We start from the raw sequence: 17,731 nt of genomic DNA, 5'->3' as shown, positions 1-17,731 counted from the left end.
ATTGTCTGGTGTGTTAAGCTTTTTTGTTAAGATTTTTTTTCCCTTCCTTTTTTTATTGGTGGGATTACAGTGACTTATGTGGTAAGAAAAACTGTAAACCTGATTTTACTCACATCTTTAAAAAGGAAAATACTCAAAATTTGGGCTAGATCTTAGGTATGTCAAGGAGACTTTTGTCTCTTCTTTGTCCTAGGAATGTGGAAAAGGGTCATTTCCCCACTCCCATGTTGAGAATTTGGTCTGTTCCTTGATGCTGTTTGAGTATACAAGGCACAAAACAAGATACAGACCAAAAAGATGGTCCCTGTCCTCAAAAGATATGACTAATGATGAGACAAAGTAAGCACACTCTCAAATGAGATCCAATTATCCTTACTCTCTACAGTGGCCTTTAAGTACTGAAGAAAGAACACCAAGAACTCTCCTGACTGCTCTTGTAGCTTCTAGCAATCAGCAGTTTAAGGGCTTTCTGGGTCAGGCTGCGTCTGGATTCTTAGTTTTAACAGGCACTGTTAAGACTATTTCTCAGTTATGCCTAAATGTGTGTTTCTTTAGGTATGTCCATATTTGGAGCAAGTGTTTAAAAATCTGTCTCAAAAGAAAGTGAGGGGACAAAGCAAGCAAGATTTTGCATCTGCAAGGGAGTATGTCTAGAGCCGAGCCTTGCTTTGGCTAGTTCTAACACCAGTACCTAAAAGCCATAATGAAAATACTGAACTGGAAGGATGAGATACAAATTGTTTATATGGACTGTCTGAGGCCCTGGGTCATGCTTTAGTGAGAGATTTTCAGGCTTTGCTTTGGTCGTAAGAATCATGAGATCATGTGAAGAATCAAGTGATCATGGAGTCGCTTTTATCCGCTTTGAGGACAGAGCGGGAGGGCTGAGCTTCAGATCCAGACAGATTTACTGTGTGACAGCAGGGGAAAAAAATCTGAAAGATGTGCATGTCCTATTCTTGAATTCTCTACGTGTCCCTGTTCTTCTGCCCACCCGTACTGAATGCCATCTCCTCTATAACTCACAGAATCAGATGATAACAGTCATAATAAAAAAGATTTACAGTTTAAGTTGCCTAGGAAATTTACTTCATAGTAAATGTACTCCAGATTGGTTAGCTCTTCTGTAATAGCAAGTCTTTAAAATGGTTTAGGTTCCTGATGTCTAAATGGTCACATTTTTGTGAGTAAACAAATGCACTAAGTTGTTATAAGCATACAAAACACAGATTAAAAAATACCACTGCAAAGCACAGTGTAGGCTGGGCAAACCACCCGTGATGGAGTACTGTCCTCTGCAGCAGGAGCAGCCTTGAATTATTCATGATGTAAATGCTAGTAGTAAGAGGCCACAAGATGAATTTAACAGATCTTTTAATGTACATTGGGGACTTAACTTTAGACTTGTTTCCATTGTTGTGGTAATAAAGACAGTAAAAAAAGCCCTATTTGCTTCCCCCCCCCCCCCCCCCCCCCCCAGTGTGGGGATGAAGGTAGTTAGGAGAGCTCCACTTGAATGTAGCTGATATTCTGCTGATTTAGGGCATTCACCTGAGAATCCAGTTAAAGTCCTTGTGCTGTGTGGCAGCATCCCACAGTCCATGGGATTGCCCCAGCTACCAAGCTGAGTCTTCTGAGAGGAAAAAAACCATGTGTATTTCCTGGTTTTATTAAAAAAGCAAACAAAAAAAGTTGTTCTTCAGTCAGAACTGTCTGCATATAAAATAAAGGGCAGAGTCAGGTTCACTTTGTTAGATAATTCTTACAGCAAAGCAAGTGTGGAGAGATGCAGCTTCCAGATAAATTAGGTCTCTTCTAATCTAAGATGCTGTAGGTCACACCTTAGGTGAGAAGAGGCGGTATTTGATCTTTTGTCTCATGAGTCTTAAACTTGTGTCTTGTCTACCAAGGGCCTGAGATTTTCTGCTTTACATCCACATCCTTATAAATTAAAGATTAAGTGTTCGTTTGGTCTGGGCATCTGGGATTTTGCAGCTCTGTATCAGAGTTCTGCTATACCTGTGTGTGAAGTTATTACTGAAGTTCACTTTGCATTAAAAGTTGAAACCTTTGAGATGCCCTTGATGTCAAGAATGAGAGTCCATTCTTCTAGAATTAGCTTTTTTGCGAATTGTTAGACTAAGGAAACTGTAAGAGAGAGGAAGTTGCACCTTTTGCTGAATTTATGTCTGCAGTAACTGTGGAAATCAAAGAAAAGATCTGCTGCTCTGCTTTTGCTGTTTTTCTTCCCTCTGCTATTTGTATACTTCAACACTTTTATCAGCTGCAGATGGGCAATAAGTGAAGGACAGAAAATGGCAGGTGTCCAATCCTTCCAAACCCACTCTCATTTTAGAAAAAAAAATATAAAAATTGGTTGCTAGATAAGACTAAGTCATCAATTACTCTTGCTTGCTGCAATGTTGTCATGGGACTGCAGTCAGGTTGCTGAGGTAAGGCAAGCACTTACTCCCAGTCATTTGCTTTAACTTGCATAAAATGCCTGTAAGATTTTGAATGGTGATATAGTTTTGTTGCAAACGTACATTTTACATCTCTCTTGGTGTTGGACATAGCTATTTCCAGAGCAGCTCAGGCCTTAGCAGTATTCCTCCCCTGCTCCCAATATACCAGTGAAACACTGCAGTGTTGCTTATGTCGGTTCAAAAAACTGGCAAGTGAAACATGCAAAACTCATGGCAAAACTTTTACAGAACAAGCTGTTGAACTTGGATTCTCTAAATATTTTGTTTCTGGCTGGTGGGTGGGAATAGCAAGACCAAAGAGGTTAAAACCCCCAGTAGTCTGCCCTTTAATGCAAATCAGTGATTGACATTAAAACAATACTGTGCTATAAATTACATTTCAATAGCTCATTTGTAGTTATTTCAGTCCGTTATAGTAGGTGTGAGTCAACCAGTTGGCAGTGCTGTGTCTGCTTATTGAACAGGTATCTCTAAGCCATTGCCCATGCCTGCAGTCAGTCTATCCTTCCTCCTTATCATTATCCCCTTTGGAATAAGCAATAGTTTGGGTTCTCAGGTGGTTTTTTGCCTTGCTTGGTTTAAGTGGAATGAATTAAGTTAAATAATAGTCAGCAAATTAAAAGTAACACTGCAGGCATGACATGACAGCCAAAGACTGTTCTTAGAAAAGTGAGAGCCAGAGCCGTCAGCACTAGGGGAAAGTATTAAATCAGTTTTAAGCAAACAGTAATGGTGCTTTACAATAATCTGCAGTAATAAAAAAATAAAAAAAAAGTTCAGCCAGTAGCTATCTGTGTGGTATACAGTGCTCTAAGGAAGAGCTAGCATGGGTAAACAAAGGAGGTAGAGCTGGAGAATTTTTCATGCTGAAAGCTGTTTATTTCGATCTGTATTTATACCCATTTTCTTTAATAAATATCTCTGTTTAGGAGTTAGTGTTATGCCATATGTTTCAACAAATCTAGTATCAAGCAAGTCCTAATGGCTGAAAAGCATTTTATGAAATGTCTAGTCTTTTTTTTTCCTTTTCAGTGGGTAAAAGCAATCTATGAAGTCATGCACAGTGTATCCAGATGCTATGGTTCTAAAAAAGAAGCTTTTCCTGTGATTTTAGAAGCAGAAAAGCTAGAAATTCCAGTTGCTTTGAATTTTCCACTTCATTGGTGTGTCCAGGCTAAATGCAGGTAGCTCTTTCCACAATGACAGTGTGGTGTGAATTCTATCTTTCTTTTCCTTCACAAGATCAAAGTAGTCTATTGCTTTGGGATGACAAGCACTATTTCTTTCACTCTTTAAGTTTTATATCTCAAGCATCTAATAAGTTCAACTTTTTTTAATTGCAATGTATAAAGCATCTTCTACCAAAAGCAGTTTTCCTTCCACATCAGGCCATGACTGTATCTCAGGACTTTTATTTTTAAGACAAATTTTGAACTCACTTTCCTTATAGAAGCAAATGTGTCCTGAACTATGTCTGAAAATGTTCTGATCCAATTAATTTATTTTCTAACATATTTGCTAAATTCACCTATTGGTGTCCTAACTTTGGCAGGAGGTGGAGAGTGTGGGGGATGACTTTCTTTTCCATGAGATTAGCAGGCGTGATCTCTGCAGCAAAATCCAGGGTTGTGATTTGTGCACTTGGTGAAATTGAGACACTTTTTTTCTGTAATGCTTGCCAGTTGGTATTTATTTGAGTTGCACAGCCAGGAGTGTCATGACATTCAGAAGACTGAGTTATTGAGTGTTCAACACTTCTATTATGTGAAGAATAATCATGTGGTCTTGGAGCAGTGCCATGTGACACGCAGCATCTCTCACTGCATGGTGTTGTCATGGCTCGCGCAAATCCCCTCCATGTAACCCATCATTTTTTATCTGATTTAAAATGGATCCTTCTATTGTAGTAAAAAGTCTGGGATCCCTTCAATAGGTTCTTGTTTCTGTGATTCAGTACTTAAATTGGCACCTTTATTACAAAGGAAGTAGCTGGACATGAGCTGTAAGTCCTGTTAAGATGTCTCACATTGAGTCATCTTGACCTCCTGTATTTCACAGGTAAAGTGACTGTGGCTTTATAGTCACCTGCCATAGCCAAAGGGACCTGATCTCCAAAGGTGCCAAGCATTATCTTTTTAAAAGAAATGACAGCATTCAGATTTTTGCACTGGTCACAAACTGTTTTATAGTAAAAATCACTAGTCATTTCTGACAATTGTCATCCTGTGGTAGGTTTGCAGTTTTCTGACTGCTTCACACCTACTCACAACTCCCTGTTGCTGTGACTCAACAGCAGGAGTGTTCTGCACTGCTGTGGCTGGCCTGGAGCAACGCTAGTCCTATTTTTGTCGATTCACATCTAAGCAGTCCTCTTGGTTCTGATATATTTTGATTACTTGATGTGAGTGCTGAGCAGGGCAAGCTACTGAAACTCTGCACAGGCTAGTGCTTGTGCTGAGCTTACTGTGAAAGGGAAGGTGATGACTGTGAAGTCATTAGTGGAGTTCTTATGTACTCCCAGCCTCTTTGCTTGTTGACAAGCTATCCTTGCTGTTCATTCTCAGTTCTCCTACAGGTAACTAGCTGGGCCATAAAACAGATAGTTTTCTCTGGGGTGGGGAAAAAATAAAGTGCTCTTACTCTGATTTCTTCCATGCTCTTTTTGCACTTCTCATTTGCCAGTGGTCACAAAGTGTCATATCACTGTAGCTGATCCAGTACTGGGATATCTTCTGTGTCAGTGTATTGCATCAGCAGAATTTCTTTACAAAAAAGAAAAAGAGGTGTCTTACGTTTTACCTGGATATCTCATTCCACCAGCTCGGTTAATTGAATACAGGAATCCTTAGGGCAGAATTGACAGTGGTAAACTATTCAACCAGCTTTCAGCATTCAACACTATAGCTTATAATCTGCTTGCTAAAATAAAGCATTCTGGGGAATAAAATGTATTTTGTTTTTATTGAGTTGGTCTTGTAATGAAAATATAGGACTTTTGCACAGAGAAGAAAAGAAAAAGTAAAAGAAAATACCAAAGTCCTTTTTGTTGTTGTTTTCTTAGTAGCACAGAGCAAATGAATGTTTAATATAAAAGGAAATATAGATAAGATTAATCATTAACTAAACTAATTTCATGACAGGCACTTGATTGAATCCATTTGAGACTGGCTTTATGATATCTTCCTTTTCAGAGTGTGTTTTAGGTTAAAATACAATGAAGCATTACTTGATCACCCAAGGATATGATAAAAATAGGATTACTGTGTGGTTTTTGAGGAAAAACTTGTGCTCTGTAATCTGAGTGTTGAGACACTTGAAATGGGCTCATTAAATTAAAGGTTACGCAATAACAGTGAGTATTAAGTGGCTGCCTTAAGTTATTATATAGCAATTACAAGGATATTTTTTTAAATATTTCATAGGTATATTTGAAGTTAATGGAAAGTCTTGGTATAATTCTGTTTAAAAGTCAAGCAAGAAATTTGTGGAGAACATAATTTTACAGGAATAGATGTAATAGAGATTCCAGGACACACAATTCTCTTAGTTTTGCCATTCACAGGACTCCGTAGTGCTCTTGGTCCAGTAGTTGATCAAGAGTTTTCTGGAATTAGCCAGCCAAAGCAAGGATGGTTTTGTTTGCCGGAGGTAATTTACCAAAATAATTTGTGCCCCAGTCTATGCTATTAACTTTCATTGCGCTCTTCCATCTCAAAACAGCAAATAGGAAGAGCAAGCACTCTTACAAACACAGAGGGAGTTCTTTGTTCAGGCTGCTATGCACAAAGACCCAAAAATTCCTTGGCTTGTATCCCCAGGAACACAAAAAATCATCGTCAATCACAGAATAAATTGCCAGGATTTCTAGCCCATTGATTTGTTGGAGAAATGGGTGTTAAGTATTCTTCAGTCTTTATGTCTTATAACTGGTTACCTGTGTTGCTTCTACTTTCTAGCCAAGATTAATCTAAGCTGTTCAAGTAAAAATTTCCAAAATGCTCCTCTTTGTCAGTATATTTAGGCACATATTTTTAAATCCTACAGTTTTTTCTCTAAAGCGACTAAGGTGTTTTGTCTGTAGTTTAAGACTTCGGTAGTTCCTATCTTGAATCCAAAGTCAGTGTCCTCCTTTTTCTCCTTATTTTGACTTTGTGAAAGACATTCAGCAATATAGAAAGTCTGAAAAAATTTAGAGCTCTCTGAAGATCTGATTCACTTCATCTCAGTAGTGGTTTGACTATTATTAGTCAAAGCCCTGTTTTACTGATCTTTATGTCCCTTGATCTTTTTAGGGAACTGCTTCAAGTGATGTGTGCAGTCTATCTGGATTCTCAGATACCTATCTGCATGTATATTGTTGTTCCTAGGAAGGCTGTCTCTGAACCACTGTAGTGGCAAACATGGCAGAAAGTTACTGGAAAAGTCTGATAGAAAGGGCAATAGGACCTAGGCAGATCTTGTTTTACAGCAACATCTGAGGCAGTAAATGACTTTTCACAACTGTGACCATAGAGACTGGACCACCAGAAAGCCTGAATGTAAGACTGGCCTGAGAATTAGGATAGCGCATGAACACTGAGTCTCAATCTGTATCAGGAAACTGGGAAATCTGTGAGTTTGGATGAGATATTTTACTATGCTTTGAAAAAGAAATTATTTAAGGAAGTTCCCTTTTGGAATCAAACAAAATATAAATCATAGTTGCCTTTAGTCTGCGGTTAAAAAAAAAAAAAAATACCCTCGTTGCTGAAATGGTAGGAACTAATGCTAAAGATCCAAATCAACCTCCAAGAAATAATAAGTGAATTCAGATTTTTTTGGGTTAGGAGGGTTCCCTCCATTTCAGTTGGACTGCTTTACTTTAGCCTTGTTTCATTTTGTCCTGTCTGTTTTCACAACATCAGAACAAATGAATTCCTGGCAATTCATCCACTGCAATGTCCCTCCTAATTTTTATGTTTGAATATGCTTTCATTTATGTGCATGTATATATGAATGTTTTTTGCTTGAAGCTGTAGTCAAGAGAAGTGGCCATCATTAAGTGTTAATCTTGAGTTCGGTCCAAATCATCTCTACAGAAGTACGGTGGGAAATCAGATAAGTACTCTTTTGTTTATCTGCTCAAATATGTGATTTTTGGACATATTTGAATCATAAGTAAGGCCTAGCTGTTCCTTTACTTGTGCAGCTGATAGAATTATAGTGAGGATATTGTATGTGCAACAGAGGGCAAATACATGTATCATACTGCTAGAAACCTGTCCCAAATCCCTAGTTTTGGCATAATCTGTAACCTTTATTTCTGTAAGATACTCTTAGATTCATGCCCATTTAGTAATCTTGAGAGTCCTTTGGGGTTTCAGAGCGTGCCTAAACAGCCACAGTTCCACCCTTTGGCAGCAGGAGTTTTACTGTGTATCTGGTTAATTACTTCTGCATCATGGTGCAAGTGTTCACTCTTCTTGTCTAGGAAGCCTGGAGTACTCCTCTACTGCAATGTTAAATAATCAGATATAATGATTTAACTTGGCAGATATAATTTAACTCTTAAGGCTTCTGTCTTGAAGTGGTGGAAATAAGCCTGTTATTTGATGATTTATTTGAATAGTGGAAATAAGCTTGTACTTCCTGCAAAAACTTCTGTGAGCTTGCCTTCTTCCTGCTATTACAAACACTTGGAGTCCCAGTTTTCAGATAAAAAAATATGAAAACTGATTGGTACTGAGAAGCTTGAAAATAAGAATCTGACAGTTTCCAAACAGATGAAAAACTATAACCGTAAAACAATCTTGTAGTCTGCCTTATTATGAAAGGGTGAGCATTGGAGGGTATTTAAATGTTTGACATGACTAATATTGGTTTTAAAAATGTGGGTTATCTTAGCATACATACTAGGGGACTCAAGTGGGGAGTCATGATGTATTTTGTCCCAGAGATGCACAAGGAGGACATTTGCTTTCCCCACTGATGTGTATAGTGAGGCATTCTTTCCCATAGCACAGTCGATCATGTCTATTAGCTCGGTAGCTGCTGTGAGGGCTTTAATTTTTTTTTTCTACCCCCAGCCCTCCCTCCCACTTTCCAACTTGGCCATGTCTGTCCCAGACTGAGGAATTGGACAAGCCACCTTTCTTTTTTTCCCATGTACAGTAAGTGCAATTCTTCCTGGAAGTGTGAGCCATAGGAAGCCTAAGGAACAGCCTGTTCTCCTCCACTGTAGTGTTCTATAAATAATGGGCTGACGAGACTTCTGCCATCTCTGCAGTGAGAGGACCAGCTGACTGACATGCAGTCAAAGCAATAACTGGGAGGTACAGAAGAGGACCCTGCCGTTTTGAAGAGGATGGCAAATGCCGTTGTTTTCCTGATGCTGTCAGACAAGATCTCTGTTTTTGTTAGGGCCTCATCAAATAATAGGTGTGTGGTAATTTATTTGGCAGTCACCAAAGTAAATTCTCTCATAGTCTTTCACTTTTTCTTCTGGACATGAGGAGATTAAAATCAGAAGAACAAAGGAAAACAGCCAGATCTCAGTAGTTGTCCACTGTCAATCCTTGCTGCTTTTCCACATCATCATGTGGCAAGGGTAGAAAACAAAACTCAGATCTGCACTGGGCTTTGAGGTGGTGGGTTTTTTCTTTTGAGGGAGAAGTTGCTAGTTGTTGAAGGCATAAATGGTTCATGTAGCTGCTGCATCTTAAAAATAAAATTGTTGGCAGGCTTCCCTGCCTGCAACATAGTGTGCTGAATTTCAATGAAAATCACCTAAATGTACAGAGTTCATAGGCAGCTCAAAATGCTGCAATATAAAATGCTGCAGCATACATTTCTAGGCAACTTCCATGCCATTTGATTTGCTTGTTCATAAATCTTTTCCCAATCAAAATACTATTATTTTTTTTCAGATGAATATCTAGATTCTGAACTGAGCAGCATTAATAATACACTCTTTTTTCTTTGAAAATGTAAAATATATTCTTCTGAAAACAGTCAATTTAAAAGGCAAAAATCAAATCCAAAATATATGGGTTTGAAGGAGTGGTAAAATAGTTTGTCACAATTTATTTTAACAGACAGATATGAAGATTTTGTCTTGCTCAAACTGTTGAGCGTTCTCTTTCCCTTTTATCTTTTTTTTGTTGTTGCTTTGCATGTGCTAAAATTATCACAGATGTGAGGTAACAACATTGGATTACTGCTGTTTAACCAGCCTTCTGGCTGGTTAACAACTGCTGTGTGGATGGTGGCATTGTTCCCCATGCTAGTTAGCCATTAATTTGTTTCTGCCATGTTATGCTTCTGCCCTAGTGCTGTGCCAAGTAATGTGTATAAACCTACTTCAGGGTGTGTGTGATCGAGTCTAAGTCATCAGCTGGGCAAGGATATGTAGAGTCTCTGTTGGACTCTGCACTGAATGTCCCATTTGCATGAAGTGCAGACTGAACTAAGCAAGCACCAAGTCTTTTTATTTCTGTATTCTTCCCACCAGCCTCAGATTTTTTGGCTGTTCTTCATCCATAGACTGATCTTATCTAGATGACCGGCATTACTAATAAATTGTATAACTTGAAGGAATAGAAGAATGATGTGTGGATATGGATGGCAGTGGAGTTTCAGTCTTTGTATCTCATCTGATGGCTAAATGTAAGTGCTGAAAGAGCAGGAAGAGGTTTGATTCTGGTGTGATCAGTAAGTGAATTTCCCAGTGGAGGGTGTGCATCCTTTTCACAGGGAGGAATCTCTCTCTAGAAGGGCTAGAACCATTTTGGTACATTCCCCTAAAGCCCTGCCACTTTTATGTCGGGCAAACACACAGCAAGTTCTCACTTTTCCTGCTGCTGGATAGTGCAGCAGCAGCACAGAAGATGAAGATGAGTGCCTGTCTTCCCTCTTCTGACAACACATACTGCCGGAGTGATATTAGTGTATTTTCAATTCTATGTCTCAGCCTAATTCCAGACAGTGGCAGACCTAAAGTATAAGCTTTAGAGGAACTTGTGGCTGTGTTTGGCAAGATCATTTATGAGGTTTCTCAAGAAGGGAAATCTTGGTAGCGGTGAGCAACTGGGGAGGTCTCTGTGACTGGTCCATCTACCAAAACTGTCAGTAGAAGGGAAGGAAGGGCTTTTCTCTAAATGCTTAAATCACATGATTTAACTTCACTGATGGTACGGAGTATCTAGCTGCCTTTGCCATTTTATCTAGTCACCACAGACAAATTATTCATCATATATTTTTACATCAGTAAGTGTTTGCTTGTGTGAGGTTTGCCTGTGGTAAACTGGTATTGCTGGACCGTGAGGTCATATTCTCCGAATATATGTGTTTTCATGTGTATTATCTAAAGGGTATGCTGACCACATTTCAATCTAAATTAATCTCATTTATGTTTGTTTTGAAAACATTAGCTATCCTGCCTTTCCTTCTTCCCAGTGGTTGATTTCCTATATTTATTCCTGTCGGCTGATGAATGTCTCTGTGCTGGTTGTTTTAATTGGCAGTTGGGTTCATTTAAGTTGATAGAAGACCTAACTCGGAAGGGGAGCATGTTATCAAAATGCACAGAGTAATCTTATTAGGTGAAAGCATTTTTGTTTAAATAGAAAATGATTAGACTGTATCTTCAGTATCTCTTCAAGAGTGGCTATAGCTGATTGCTGTTCCTGGAGGCTCATATGGTATTTCCTGAGTCATGTAACTGTAAACAGAGAGGCAAAGGAAATTGGTTTCCCCTAATTTTAAGTGGTGAACTGGTTCTTGCTTCCCATGATGAAATCACTGTATTGTGGCGTTGTCAAATATCACTGGAATAAACAATATGATCTGGTGCACGTTGAGAAGTATATTAAATACCCCCCCTCCTTGTGTTTTTTTTTTTTAATCCTCCCCCTAACTGAATCCACTCTGTTTTATTCCTGGCTGTGCCTGCAGCTGAAGTCATGTGGTAGGACATCTGCTTTACACCAACAGGACCATTTTACATAATTCATTATGTGCAACCACAATATCAGCTGCTAATCCAGGCTAATCCAGCACTTTCCTGAAGAGCTGCATTAACAAATCTTGCTTCAGTATTTTCAGCTCGGCCCTCAATGGCCAGCGGTCCACTGGATGGCATGTGGTGCACAGAGCTTGGAGGAGGTCAAGCCAGGCTGTGCGGAGCCACCAGTCTCCCCGTTCATTCCTGATGCTGGCAGCCCTCCAGGGCAAGGCTGCAGCAGAAAGCCGTGGGGTGCACTGCTGAACTTGCTCCTCAGCCCTCTGTCTGCAGAGGCTGCAGCGACACAAATAGATGTAGTGCCTGGGAGAGCCAGCACTGAAAGCAAAGAGCTGATGTGCCAAGACAGGCAGGATTCCTAGTTTGCATCAGTGACCCTAAAACAAGTCCTGACGAGTGCATCTCTGGGGGAGTGCAGATGGTGCTGTGCAGTATATCCTTGCATCCCTGCCTGGCCAAATCCAATGCTGATCCAGAGTTTCTATGTTTCCCCTAGCTGAGCAGGGTGTCACAGTAATTTCTGCAAATTGGAAAGTTTTAGTTTGGGGGTGTGTGTGTGAAGGTTGAGAGTGTTTTTGTTTGCTTTTTGGTTTTTTTTTTATACCTGTGCTGTTAGGAGATTCCCCCTGGTATTTGGGGAAAGGGAGCTCTCTTAAATGGCAATGAACACCTGAACATATGCTCCTCAAGTGGAGCTAGCAAGAGCTAAGAGCTCCAGCTGTATTCCCACAGAAATTGTTGAATTTCAGGCTGCTGCTTCAGAGCTGCTTCTTTCACAATTACAGGTCTTAGGACCTCTTGAAAATGACAGATTGGAAGCTGTTTCTTCTTAATTTACCTTTAAGTCCTTATTTCTGACTGAATTTTTCTTTTCATATTCTTTCCACCACCCTACTTTCCTGGTAGAGGCTTTGTATATTTTGGCCTTGTCTGAAAAGAAAAATGGAGCTTATTACTTTTAATTTTTCTTTTGTTTTTGGCAAATACAGTCGTTTAGGTCTAATTTTCTCCTGACACTGCTCTGATGGAGATGATGGCATAATCTTATGTCTCCAGAGTCAAGAGCACACAGCCCAGCATAAAGCTGTGCCACGGGTATGGACGTGCAGAAGCAATCACAACCCTATACTGTCTGCTGTCAGGAGCAACTCCAGGTCAATTTGGTGCATTTGTGAATAGGATTTGGCCCAGAGTTGTAGGGGATGTCCTGAAGGTGTCCCCTGTCCAGGCACCCAATTCCCTTGGAGCAAAACTGGATGGAATATCCCTACGTGTTTTCTCAGTGTTGCTCTTAGCTATACTTACATCCATATGGTTGTGATATGCTGTAGCATGTCAGGGTCAACATCAGAAACCCATTGACAGTCAAAGAGTGTGTGTTCTATTTAGCACTTAATACGGCTTGTACAGCCATGCTGATTTTAGTGTGGCTGCTTGAGGCTGGGAGAAATGTTCTCTCCTCTTCTGAAGTGTTTGTTCAAAAAACAGCAACAACGAACAACCCCAACCACAAGCTGTGGAAGCATGACTTCATCATCTCAGTTTTCTCCATGCTGTGCTGGGCAGAAGAGCAGCTAAGGCATTTGCAGATGCAAAAATACATTTCTGGGACTTCTCCCTGTGGGAAACCATTGCTTCACAGAGGAATGATTTAAACAGCTGTAGTTTGTCTTGATGGCATATTTTCTTTACTCTGAGCTGCAAAATAACCTTTTTGCCAAAGTTACTCTCAGCTGTGAAAATCAGATGCTGCAGTATATCCCTGCAGGTGTTGCGTGTTCCTTGAAAAAGACAAAGATGGTTGAAAAATGGAGAGATGCTTTGAAAAAAAAGTATCCTTTTCCAGCCAAAAAAAAATAATATTGAATTTAAAAGGAAAAAAAAAAAAAAAAGTGTAGTTCATCTAGAAACCAAGATACAATTTGAAGGGGAGAAAAAAAACCCAGCAACAATATAAGAAATTCTGCTGCTTTCTTTCATGGAAGTTGCTGTCCGGGTCTTCTGTGTACTTTTTGGTTTTGGGATTTTGTTGGGTTTTGTTTTGGAGATTAGTTTGGTGAGTTTGGAGGGATTTTGATTAGATTTGTTGGTTTTGGGGTTTTTTTTATTCCTCACATCACCACCACTTTCCCACCCACCCACACCCTTCCTCCCCCCTCCCTGGGGATAATCTTACTTGTCCCACAGTACTTCATATTACTTATGATTGCACCAACACTGTGTTATATCCCCTGTCAGCACTGAAACTCAGCCCAGACAAGAACAAGAACCAGTGGTGTTACTTTGAAGTTTTGAAATCACTAGACTTTGGTTTAGGCTTGCCTTTGTTTTTTTAATAGAACAATGATGATTTTTTGTGGGGAAACACTTCTTACAAGGAAAAAAAAGGGCTAAAAAAACTTTATTTCTTTACTGTAAAAATAAATTTAATGTGGCTGGTCATTCAAGTAAGTAGAAAGAGATGCTATAAAAGGTATCACTCATAGGGGGGTGGGGAAATATCTGCAAGGATATTCTGTAAGAGATGGGTCAAAACCAAAGGTTATACCAGACCTAAGAGGTGTGGGGTTTTTCTGTTGTCTTTTAAGTGTTCAATTCAGACTGAAGTTCTGCCACCCGTTCCTTAGTGAAAGGATAGACAGAGCTTGTTTAGAGCTGTCTGTTCCTCGCCTTGCTTTCTGCCCTTTTTTTTTTTTCTTTTTTTTTTCCTTGCCTCAGTTGTTAACATTTTCTGTGTTTGTGTGACTCACTGGCAGAAGTCAGTGTCCTTGTGTATCATGGAACCATTTATTTGCATACTTCCATCATATTTAATTCATGTAACTTCCATATGTTGATTTTTGGGTGCTTTGTGAATCACTAACTTCATAAAAAGCTGATCATATTGCAGTGTTGTACAACACACAAAGTGGATTCTTAATCCTAGAGAGTTTTTACAGGACAGTGACAGTTCAGAGTATTTTTATTTGAGAGATGCATGTGTTTAGAGCATGCATCTATTTAGTTGGACCTGCGCCTTTTTTGTTTTTCAGATTAATTTTACTATTACCTGTGTCACTTCATTGACTGAAGTCACATGTCCTAGTTAGTTTCTCTTTAAGTAAAATAGGATTGAGAAATCCAGTTTCAGACTTAATATTGAAACTAGCTAGTTTGCTGTGCTGCCTCAGGATTGAATACTTAACTAGCAGTCACTGTCCGAAGACTTGGGAAATAAAGCAGAACAAATGTTCTGCTTGGCACTTCGTCACTGTTTCACAAAAACCATAAAATCTCTAGTCCTGTCACCTTCATCTTACACTTTATCTACATTCAAAAGATTTTCTGTATTTCAAAGGATTTGTGGAAATAACTTTTTGAATTTATGTTAAAATGTTTCCTATGCCTCATGGTATTCAGAGCTTCAGGAGTTTGTCTTAGGCAAGACCTATTGAACTAAGTATTTCCAGGAAGTACTGTACTGGAGCCAGCAAGAGGTAAAGTACACCTTAGAGATTTCCATGGTGGCTGCAACCCCACTCACAATTTCTCAGGTTTTCCTTAGTATTTTTGGGGGCTGGAGCTCTAAATGACTAATAACATGATTCGTTGTTCTGGACAGTTAAATGAGGGATGAAAATCAAAGCTGGTACACAGTGATGTATATTTTTTATATGTTACTCCTTTAATAATGAGCTCAATTCTTAGCAGCCATTCTCACTTTTAAAACTGCAGAAACATGCTCTATGTGTTGGACCATAAATAGGAGGTGGATTTTGATTAGCGTGGGATGACTTGCATCATTGCAGAGTCTGTAGATAGCCATGAAAAAAAGGAACTGTGTTCACTCAGACTTCTGCACTGTCAACACATTTGCCAGCCAGACTCAACTATGATGAACCTTTATTGGTAGAGATGACAAAGAAGATAGCACTGTGCCAGTTCAGTTTCTCCCTCAGACGTATGGATGCTGGCTTTGGAGCAAACTGCCTACATACAGTTCCTTTTCTATAACTATACTTTTGCTTGTCTTGTCTGCTTAGGCTGTAAGCTTGTTTGTTAGGGCAGTGATGGGCTCTGTGTGCCTGTACCAAAGGGATGCTGACACCTCAGTAAGAGCCTGGAGGTGCTGCTGTGACACAAGTGCTGTTGGTGCAGAGAATTTGATGAGCAGCGAGAACATCCGGCTGGCACCTAACACCTAACAAGTCAGACCCTTTGCTGCAATAAACTGCTGCTGACTAAAGTTGAATTAAGGCTTTTTAGTTCTTCTGAATGCCTCTAAACAGAAATATTTTAAAGGGAATTATCAGTAAATATTTTGAGTAGTTACCAATAGGGTTTGGTCAAGTTTTCTCCCTCCCCCAGATTGCTTTTCTTAGTTTAACCTTCACTATTGAGCATAATCGGAACTATTCTGGATTAATTTCATAATAGAGTAATATGCAATCTGTAGGTTTCCAACTTAGTATCAGCTGAGCCCCTGATCTTACTCAAGTCTTTGCTCATTCATGTAAATGTCTGTTTCCAATGGCCTGTACGTTTCCAGTGGCCTGTACTATCAAGTCCTTACTGTCTGTACTCTTCTTGTGTCTTTAAATGAGGTCACTGCGGACCAGAACACAATTGCAGGGCTGTAGCTTGAGTTCCAATTCCCACTGTGTCCTCACATCCACTGCAGCAGCTCTGCTTTGCAGCATGTGTTTTATTGTGTCTGTTTTCAGCTTTGATTTCTTGTCCTCTGCACCCTTCTCTGGCCTCAGCCCTTTCCCCTTCTCCAGCTGCCTGACTTACCAGTGCTTCTGGTGTACGTTTAGGGGTTTAAAACCTAATTATACTTTTGTTTGAAGGCACATAGGCTTTCTTTCTTTCTTTTTTTTTATTTTTTTTTCCACCTCATGGCCCAGCAAGAGTCAGTGAATATGGGTTGACTTCTGGGGGTAAAGCTGTAAGGATCGCCCAAAAGAAGCAGCAGCTCATTAAATTTTATGCTTCTGGTTAGTTTCCCTTCGTATTCTAATTTAATCCAAGAAACAGAAATGTGAAGTGGACACTGAAAATATGTTTTAAGATAAGGGCTTGGGGCTGGATGTCAGAATTATAGCTGTTCTTTCTTTAAAATTAACTTTTCAGCATGTGTTTTCATGGAGTTCATAAATTAACTCTAGAGCCACATAGGCTTTTAGGGGTCCTGCAGAGCATCAAAAGTAGTTAATAAAATACTATCATCAGCTGGGTATATTATTGTTGATACAGTAAAGTCTGGGAGTAATGTACAGTAAAGTCAAGATAGGTAAGGTTTCTGAAATATATTTTACTCACATTTGCATACTGTTGCTTTTGATACCCAAGAATACCCTTAGTGCAGTGGGATTTATGCATATTCATGCTTTGGAGGTCTAATCAACCCCCCATGAATGTGGAATAGAGTCATTTTGTTTCTTTTCATGAACTTTTGATCAGAATTTAGATGGAAAACGTACTGTGCTGTAAGTGGAACTTACAGCTGCTTGTATTTCAGTTAACACTTAGCAAATTAACTTAGGACTGCCTATAGCAAAGTTTACTAAACCATTCCTGATATAATATTTAATTTTGACTTTCTTATGCCAACTTGAGCTGTTATGGATTTTGGATTAAATATCCCAGCACTGGATAGTTATCCTGAGTGGGGTGAGGGAAATCTGCTTCCTCTATCTGCTTTTTAAAAGCTTCAGGAAAAAAAAATAATAATAAAAAAATAATAAAAAAACCCCACCAAAACTCCAAACCCAAAATCTTGGTAGTTTTAATGAATGAAATTTGTGGAAGAAGGGAAGGAGAGTTGTTGTGCCTGTATTAGAAAAGAATTTCCAGCTGTCTCATGGAGAAAGCACTACGAGACACTAGTACTGCAGACCAGAGACGCAACATTTTGCAGGCTGGAGGGTCTTTCAGTTATCACCTTCCTGTGAAATAGCTATCCAGTGCTTGTCTGTCTGTCCTCAGCTGTCCAAACATCTTTGTTTGCATCAACCTACAGAGACATTTTAGATCTGTTTGGCTAGCCTATCCAAAAAATTCCCCTGACAACATGCATACTGCTTTCTGGGGCTTCAGGGCTGAGCAAGACTTTCTTGCAGGTGTCCTTCCAGGTGACACTGACGTGGTGCTCAGCTCTGGAGTGGAAAGCAGAAGGCTGGCTGTTTCTTAAATGCTTCTCCTGCTGAGGATGAGGAGAGAGCCTGACTGAAAGCCCAGGGGTGAAAAACGTGCAGGTGGAGGATTG

Source organism: Falco naumanni, chromosome 12 (genome assembly GCF_017639655.2).
Source record: "Falco naumanni isolate bFalNau1 chromosome 12, bFalNau1.pat, whole genome shotgun sequence".
NCBI lineage: Eukaryota > Metazoa > Chordata > Aves > Falconiformes > Falconidae > Falco > Falco naumanni.
Note: the sequence above shows the minus strand (reverse complement) of the source record.